An 8,280-nucleotide genomic window follows, 5' to 3' on the forward strand; every position below is an offset into this window, starting at 1 on the left:
TACTCTATAGGTATCTCCAAGGGTGTCTGTTGTGTTGGCATGGATCGAGACTGGTATTGTCACTCCGTATGACAGAGAGTTATCTCTGGGCCCTCCCGGTAATACAAAATCATAAGAGGCTTGCAAGCAATGTGACTAAGGAGCTAGTCATGGGATCTTGTATTACGAAATGAGTAAAGAGACTTGCCGGTAACGAGATTGAACTAAGTATGGAGATATCGACGATCGAATCTCGGGCAAGTAACATACTGATGGATAAAGGGAACTATATACGGGATTGACTGAATTCTTGACATCCTGGTTAAAACGGTAAAGATCTTCGTAGAATATGTAGGAACCAATATGGGAATCCAGGTCCCGCTACTAGTTATTGGCCGAGGAGTGTCTGAGTCATGTTTGCATCATTCTCGAACCTGTAGGTGTCCACACACTTAACGTTCGATGATGATATGGTATTATTGAGTTATGTATCTTGGTGATCGAAAGTTGTTCGGAGTCCCGGATGATATCCTGTACGTCACGAGGAGTTCCAGAATGGTCCGCATGTGAATATTCATAAATAGGAAATTCCGTTTTGCTCACCTAAAAGAATTCGGGCATCACCGGTAATGTATCGGGAGTGCCAAAGGGTTTCGGGGGTCCATCGGAAGGGGTCCACCCACCTCGGGGGGCACATGGGCTGAGAGGGGTGTGCACCATCCCTTGGTGGGCTGGGTGCCCCTCCCACCTAGGCCCATGCGGCTAAGGGGTTGGTGGGGGCAAACCCTAAGGGGGTCGGCCACCCAACTTGGGGGGGCAAGCCACCCCTTGGCCGCCGCCCCACCCTAGAGGAAACCCTGGGGCGCAGCCCCCTCCTCCCTTCCCCCTATATATATGAGAAGAGAGGGAGGGCAGCCGCACTACAATCCACGGTGCAGCCCTCCCTCTTTCTCTAGATTGATCTTTCCCTCGTTCGTGTTGCGATAGCGCTTGGCGAAGCCCTGCTGGAACAGCTCCACCACCACCGCCACCATGCGTTTGTGCAGCCAGAGAACTCGTCCACCACTTTGTCCTCGCTCACTGGATCGAGGAGAAGGAGACATCATCGATCTGTATGTGTGTTGAACGTGGAGGTGTCGTCCGTTCGGCGCTAGATTGGGACGGATCGTGATTGGATCATGAAGGCGTACGACTACATCAACCACGTTTCTTAATGCTTCTGCTTAGCGATCTACAAGGGTATGTAGATGAACTCCCCCACTCGTAGCTATACATCTTCATGGATAGACCTTGCGTGTGCACATGATTTTTTTGTTTCCCATGCAACGTTCCCCAACAGTTTCATCCTATATTCTCACTTTTGTTTTCCTTTGGCTTATGCAATGACTTTACACCTGCTTTTCCCTCGTTCCTTGTTTGTGGGTTCGAGGTGATGGTATCTCCACTCCTCCAGCTCACCGCACGAATCGAGGCCATACTGGTGGTTCCAAGCGGTTCTGCATATCTGAGGATGTCGAGGCTAGTTCCAGTGCGCAACCCCAACGGCAAAATGTGAAGAATACTCCTAGCAAGAAGAAGGCTACCACCCCTCCTTGGGAGATGTCTGCCAAGGAGTTGGGTGATTTCCGTCGGTGCAACCCATATCGCCGTCCTCAAGATGAGGCGCTTGCCGGTCTTCCCTTCCGGACCAAGTTGCAATCTCTCATCTATGTTGGAATTTGAAGAACACGACGGACCTCTATGTGGATGTCAAATCTATCGACACGGAGTACATGAGTAGCCATCCTCACACTAAGTACTTCGCTCAAGCTTGTGCTCTTTGTCAGTAGTGGGGTCTGTTTCCCATCAGCAGTGGGGTTTGTTTCCCATCATCAGTTTCAACAAGAACTTTGACAACAAGGTTGTGGCTCAGTTCTGTGCCACCATTCACTTTCACAATGATGAGGCAAGGAACTTGACATGGAATACTCGTGGTAGAGTGTTACATTCCAACTATAAGACCTTCATGAACTCTTTGGGATATGTTAATGCAGGGTTGGATGTGCCTATTGGCCTCAGGCCACACACACTAAAGTTGCGGCGATTCACAAGTCTAAGTTGATTCACTATTCCAGGGTGGTGCAGACTGCCAAGGGCACACACACTGAGCTCATTCCCTTTCTCGATATTATGCACCATATCTTTCACAACACTCTTTTCCCTCGCGTTGGGAACAAGGATCAGGTTCACTCTTATCTTGTGAATCTGCTGCTGATGTGCATGAAGGAGAGGGACAAAGACTCTACTTTGGATGTTTCCCACATTATGTGGATGGAGATTTCGTTTAGTTGTGCTCGGCAGGAAGGTGCTTATCTATGGCCCCTATCTCTTTAAGCTAATTGAGAATACTTGGGCTACTTCATTCCCTAACGAGCTTCTTGTGACTGAAACCATGGTGCATCATGATATTCTTAAGCTATGTGTGAAGGAGAATTTGGGGCATTGCGCCACCTATCCCTGAGATTGCCCCACTGACTCTGATGATGAGCCTGAGCCAGATTACACTTATGCTCCACCTTCTCGGACCGAACCATCACAGGCTTCCAAGCTCAAATCAAAGGTGAAGAACCTTCTCTGCCTCCAGGTAAAGGGTCAATACGGGGCACATGTGGAAGCTAAGAAGGCCCGCAGCCGTGACAAGATGGACATAAGGAAGATTGGTCTTGATATTTGTAGCAAGTCTAAGGAGAGAATCACTCACGAGGGGGAGTGGATCAAGAAGAAATGTTTGTGGGTTGAGTCAGCGGAGGATGTGCTTGCTCTTTCTAATGGGTAGGATGATGATGAGCCCGAGGATTGATGGCTATCATGATCTTACCATCACTTAGGATTGATTTAGTCATCTCTGCCCCTTTTGGTGTCTCGATGCCAAAGGGGGAGAGAGTGTTTAGGGATTTGTGGATTTGCTGAGTCATGAGTGTTTTATTTTCATATGTGCATTTCCTCTCTCGTGAACTCATTTATTTGCTTGCTTTGATTTATGTTGTCCAGACTTGTGAGTACTAAATTATGGTTTAAGACATATGCTACCTCTCCTACTTACTCTTATGTCTACATTATATAGTCTGTGAGATTTTACTTCCTATGCTCTCTTACTACCTCTTGCATTCATGCTCACAACCCATATTTTGTGGTTTGCAAGTGTATGGTCGTGTCAGTAAAATATAGAGGGTGTTGATCCTAGTGTGTGCTCTTTGCATTCCAAAGGCATATTAAAATAGAGCACGTATCTAGGGGGAGCCTGTCTATATTTTGTAGATATTGGGTTTGCTTAAGCCTTATTGTTTATCTTAAATGGCAAATCTCGTGTTGTCATCAAGCCACCTACAAAGGGGAGATTGTAAGAGCATAATTTTCCCCAAGTAATTTTGTTGTTTGATGACAATGCCCTTTGCGGACTAAGCATGTGCATTAAGCTTTCAGAGATTATCAGGTTGCACGAGACGGTTTACTTCCCCTCAGTGGTTAAAAGAGAAGATGGTTATTTTCAGCAGATTTCGTGTTGGTGGACTTGAGTCGTAGGAAAATATGTACTACCAAGAGGGGATCCACATTTAGAAAGGATGGGTAGAATTAACACGTACACATTTGCACCCCTTTCCTTTCCAGGCACTTTGGAGCTTCTGAACTTTGCTTTCGTTCCCTCATATTCTTCTGAGCGGAAGTACCGCGATGGAGAGCGGTAGTACCGCCCCAGCCGTACTGCCACCTTGCAATGTTAAGGCTAGCATGTATTTTTCTGCTAGTGCCTTTGCCCTTGTTGAGCGGAAGTACCTCTAGGGTGGAGTGATAGTAGCGCTCACGCAGTACTGCCATCCTCCACTTCTGCCCATGCTTCCGCTTATTTTTTTTCTCTCTCTAACTACACCACCCGAGTAGAAATAGAGTGGCAGACTGGCAGTATCCAGCGGTAGTATCTACTTCTGCTAGGGCCGCTCTTCCTACAGTGCCCAGCGGAAGTACCGCTCGCACGAGCGGTAGTACCGCTGTAGTGGCACTACCATCGCCCTGACTGAGTTAGTTGTCCGCGAAGCCCGGATCTTTCGTGTGGGCAGAAGTACCGCTCCCCGAGCGGTACTACCACTTATACACGACTTGTGGGCAGAAAGCAGTTAGATTTCCCTCTCCACTATATAAGTGGGTCTTCTTCAACACATCTCACCTCTTTTCCCCCAAAGCTCAATTGTTTCTCCTGAGCTTATTTTTTCCTGATCGCTCTCACTATCCATTGAATCTTGTTGATGCTCTAGGGTTTAGAGGAGAAGGCCTCGATCTACACTTACACAAGGAGAAATTTGATTTCCCCTAGTAATCCCTTGAGAATCTTGTTACTCTTGGGTGTTTGAGCATCCTAGACGGAAGAGGTCACCTCGAAGACAACCTTGTTTGTAAAGGTTCAGTTACCGCCTTCAAGTGTACCACTAGTGGAATCACGGCACCTCGCATTGTGTGAAAGTGGGAGGAGAATACGGTGGCCTTAGTGCCATCTCGGGGAGCATTGTGGCCCCCCACCACTCTAATGGAGACGTACTTCCCCTAGAAGGGAAGGAACTTCGGTAACACATCCTTGTCTCCATCGGTTTCACTTGTGGTTATCTCCTACCTTTACTTTGTATTTATTACTTGCTTGTTGTTGTTGTTATTATCATCACATAGGTTATTCACTAAGTTGCATATCTAGACAACCTATTTGTTGCTAAACCTAATTTGTTAAAGAAAAACTAAAGATCGGTAGTTGCCTATTCACCCCCCCTCTAGTAAACCATATCGATCATTTCACTGAGCGGTACTACAACTTGTGAGTGGTGTGGAGGGGGTTTGAGATAGGAAGGGGGAGTTCCAACTCCTCCATACCCATTCATCTCTCTCTCTCCTCAACGTCCTCTCTCTCCAGGAGAACTCCTTGCTCCAGTGGCCTCCGCTGGACTCCCGATTTCGGGCATTCTTCCATGATTCCGACCGGTGGACTCGATCTCGACCCTCTCCTCTTGCCATGGATGCTGGTATTGCCCTCATTTTCTTCTCCTATGGTTCTATTTTGTGGATTTAGGCTTTAGGGCAATATGAGATGCATTTGTCGATTTTTGGTCAAATCGAGGCATGAGTAGGACGTGGAAGACTGCTAGAATAGTATATTTGAAGTTCTATTAGAGCATATTTGAATTTGGCACCATCGGTGGTACCGAATCTCACTGTGGTCGTGGTTGCCCTCGCAACTTCCACCTAGAACGGTATTGTCGCTCCCTCACGAGCGGTACTACCTCTTGTGTTGTGAACTCCACATATACTTTGATTGCACTTCGACTCTTATTTGTCATTTCTTTTGGCTTATATAATTTCTTTACACGTGCTTTTCCCTCGCTCTGTGTTGTGGGTTCCAGGTGTTAGTAGCGGCTCTTGTCATTAGAAACGTCGTGTGAATCCAAGTTTTGAAGGGGCTCCAAGCATTACCGCACACCAGGGGATGACAGTGCCATTCTGAGTGCCCCACCCAAGTAGAGACCAAGAAGTTTGCCACCAAGACATAGAAATATCGGTCAGTGAGTTAATTGTCCGCCAAGGAGTTCTACATTGTTCGTCATTGCAACCCCTATGTCAATCCACTAGATGAAACTATTATCAATTGTCCCATCTGTACCAAGCAGCAAGTCTCTATATGCCATGATGTGCTCAAGAAGAAGAACCTATTTGTTCCCCATGTCAAGTCCATTGATATTGGTCATATGCAGAAAAATCCTAACTATTTTGGTGAAGCTCTTGCTTTGTGTGACCAGTTGGATATTACCAGTCTCATGAGATTCAACAAAGACTTTGATGCCGAGTTGGTGGTCATGTTCTATGCTACGGTCCATCTCATAAATGATGAGGAGATGACTTTGACTTGCATGACTAATGAAAGAGTTCTGTCTATTAAGTGGAAGGATCTTATGGCTTTCCTGTGATGTGATGATGAGGGGCTCCATACCCCAGTTAGATTGCGCCCTCACAAGGAGACCGCCGCCACACACAAGGCTACTCTCTGGCCGACTGGCCCTACTCTACAACGAAGGTTTCATCCACCACTGGCAAAAGAGCCCTTGTGTTATGCGTTCTTGGACATCATGCATCACATTTTCAGATGCACTCTCTTCCCTAGAGTTTGGAACTTGGATCAGGTACACTCATATCTTGTTGACATGTTGCTCATATGCCAGAAGGAGAAGGAAGAGTCCACGCAGCCGGTTTTGGATGTGTCCCATGTCATGTGGTTAGAGCATCACTCAGACGTGATGGATCGCAAGTATCCCATCTATGGTCCTTCCTTAATGCATCTTACTGAGAGAACCTGGGAATTTGCCTTTCCACAGGAATTACTTAACAGTGGTGAGCTAACTACTAATGAGGTAGTGCAACTGAGGCTGAAGGAGAAGTGGAGTACTCATGTTGCTCTTGAGGTGGAGGTTCTTGAGGCTCGGGATGAGGATGAGGATGAGCGCAGTGTTGACCCTAGTAACAAGCCATCCATGGCAGAGCCATCTTGGGCTAAGAAGTTGAAGGATAAGATGAAGAATCTATTCTCCATGCAGGCTCATGGTCAGTACACAACACACGTGGCAGAGAAGAAGTCCTGGAGCCGTGACAACCTCATGATGAGGCACCTCGGGATGGAGGTTGCGAGTGGGTCTGAGAACAGGGTCACTAATGAGGAGGAGCGTACTGCTGAACATTGCAAGTGGACGGACTCGGATGTTCATCAACCTGCTGGTGCAAATGACAGCTCCAACGAGCACATGAAGTGGTGATGATGATCTCCTACGTTGCTACCACCTTGGACGTAGTAGTGTTTTCTGCCCTTTTGGTATCTCGATAACAAAGGGGGAGTTTAGGGATTTGCCGAGTCACGAGTGGTTTTTATTTGCATGTTGTAACAGCCCGAGACCGATGCTCCACAAGATTCCTGTTTTGTTTCGTTACAGTCGTGTGATTTAGTTGTTTGTCGCATTCATCATCACATCATTCGCATCATCCGCATTGCACCGGCACTCTGTTGCCATCACTTTCAAAAATTGCATTCATTCGTAGTTGCCAGTTCTCTCCGTTCGCGTCGTTGACCATTTCGTGACCAACCACACTTGCACGCGCCCGCGACATCCCAAAATATTGTTTTTAAAAGTGCATATAGAACATTCTCTGAATGGGTCGAAAGTTGGCGTGCGGTCTTAATATAGTGTAGGTAGGCCGCCTGCCAAATTTCATCGCACTCGCATTCATTTGATACCCCAACGGATAAACCTATAGAGGCACTATGGCCGAAAAAAATGTGTGATGTTTTCGTAAATGAAACTTGTTGCTGGGCTACCTGTTTTCCCTCTCTGCTATGCCTAACTATAGGATTGAAAGTATGTCTAGAGGGGGGTGATTAGACTACTTGACCAAATAAAATTTCTACTTTTTTCCCAATTTTAGTAGTAGGCAGATTTTAGCATTTGTAGCAAGTCAAGCACACCCTACACATGCATGTCTACGAGTATAGCAGCGGAAAGTAAAGACAAGCACATATAGTAGAGGGTAGGGTTATAGAGATCAAATGCAAGGGTTGACACGGAGATTTTTGGTGTGGTTCCGATAGGTGGTGCTATCGTATGTCCACGTTGATGGAGACTTCAACCCACGGAGGGTAACGGACACGAGAGTCCATGGAGGGTTCCACCCATAAATGGTCACGAAGAAGCAACCTTCTCTATTCCATCATGTCCTACGTCCAAAGAGGACTAGCCTTACTCGGGGTAGATCTTCGCGAAGTAGGCAATCTCCTTGCCCTTACAAACTTCTTGGTTCAACTCCACAACACAAAGTAGGAGGCTCCCAAGCGACACCTAACCAATCTAGGAGGCTACACCCTCCAAAAGGTAATAGATGTGGTAGTGATGATGAACTCCTTGCTCTTGTGCTTCAAGATGATAGTCTCCTCAACACTCAATCACTCTCTCACGGATTTGGCTTGGTTGAACATATTGATTGGGTAGAAAGCAACTTGGGGAGTCTAGAAATCAAGATTCATATTGTTGGATTGGAATGCCTTGATCTCAACACATGAGTAGGTGGCTCTCTCCCAGAAATCAAGTAGGATAAAAGGGGATCTCTTCGGAGTGCTTCTCTTCGGAGTGAGAGGTGGTGGATGCATATATATAGGCATCTCCAAAAATCCAACTGTTAAAACATTATTGCCAAACTCGGTGAAACAAAAGTAAAACACGGCCGCACCGACTTGTCCTAAATGTG

The sequence above is a fragment of the Hordeum vulgare genome, chromosome 5H (assembly GCF_904849725.1).
Source record: "Hordeum vulgare subsp. vulgare chromosome 5H, MorexV3_pseudomolecules_assembly, whole genome shotgun sequence".
In the NCBI taxonomy this organism is placed as follows: Eukaryota; Viridiplantae; Streptophyta; class Magnoliopsida; order Poales; family Poaceae; genus Hordeum; species Hordeum vulgare.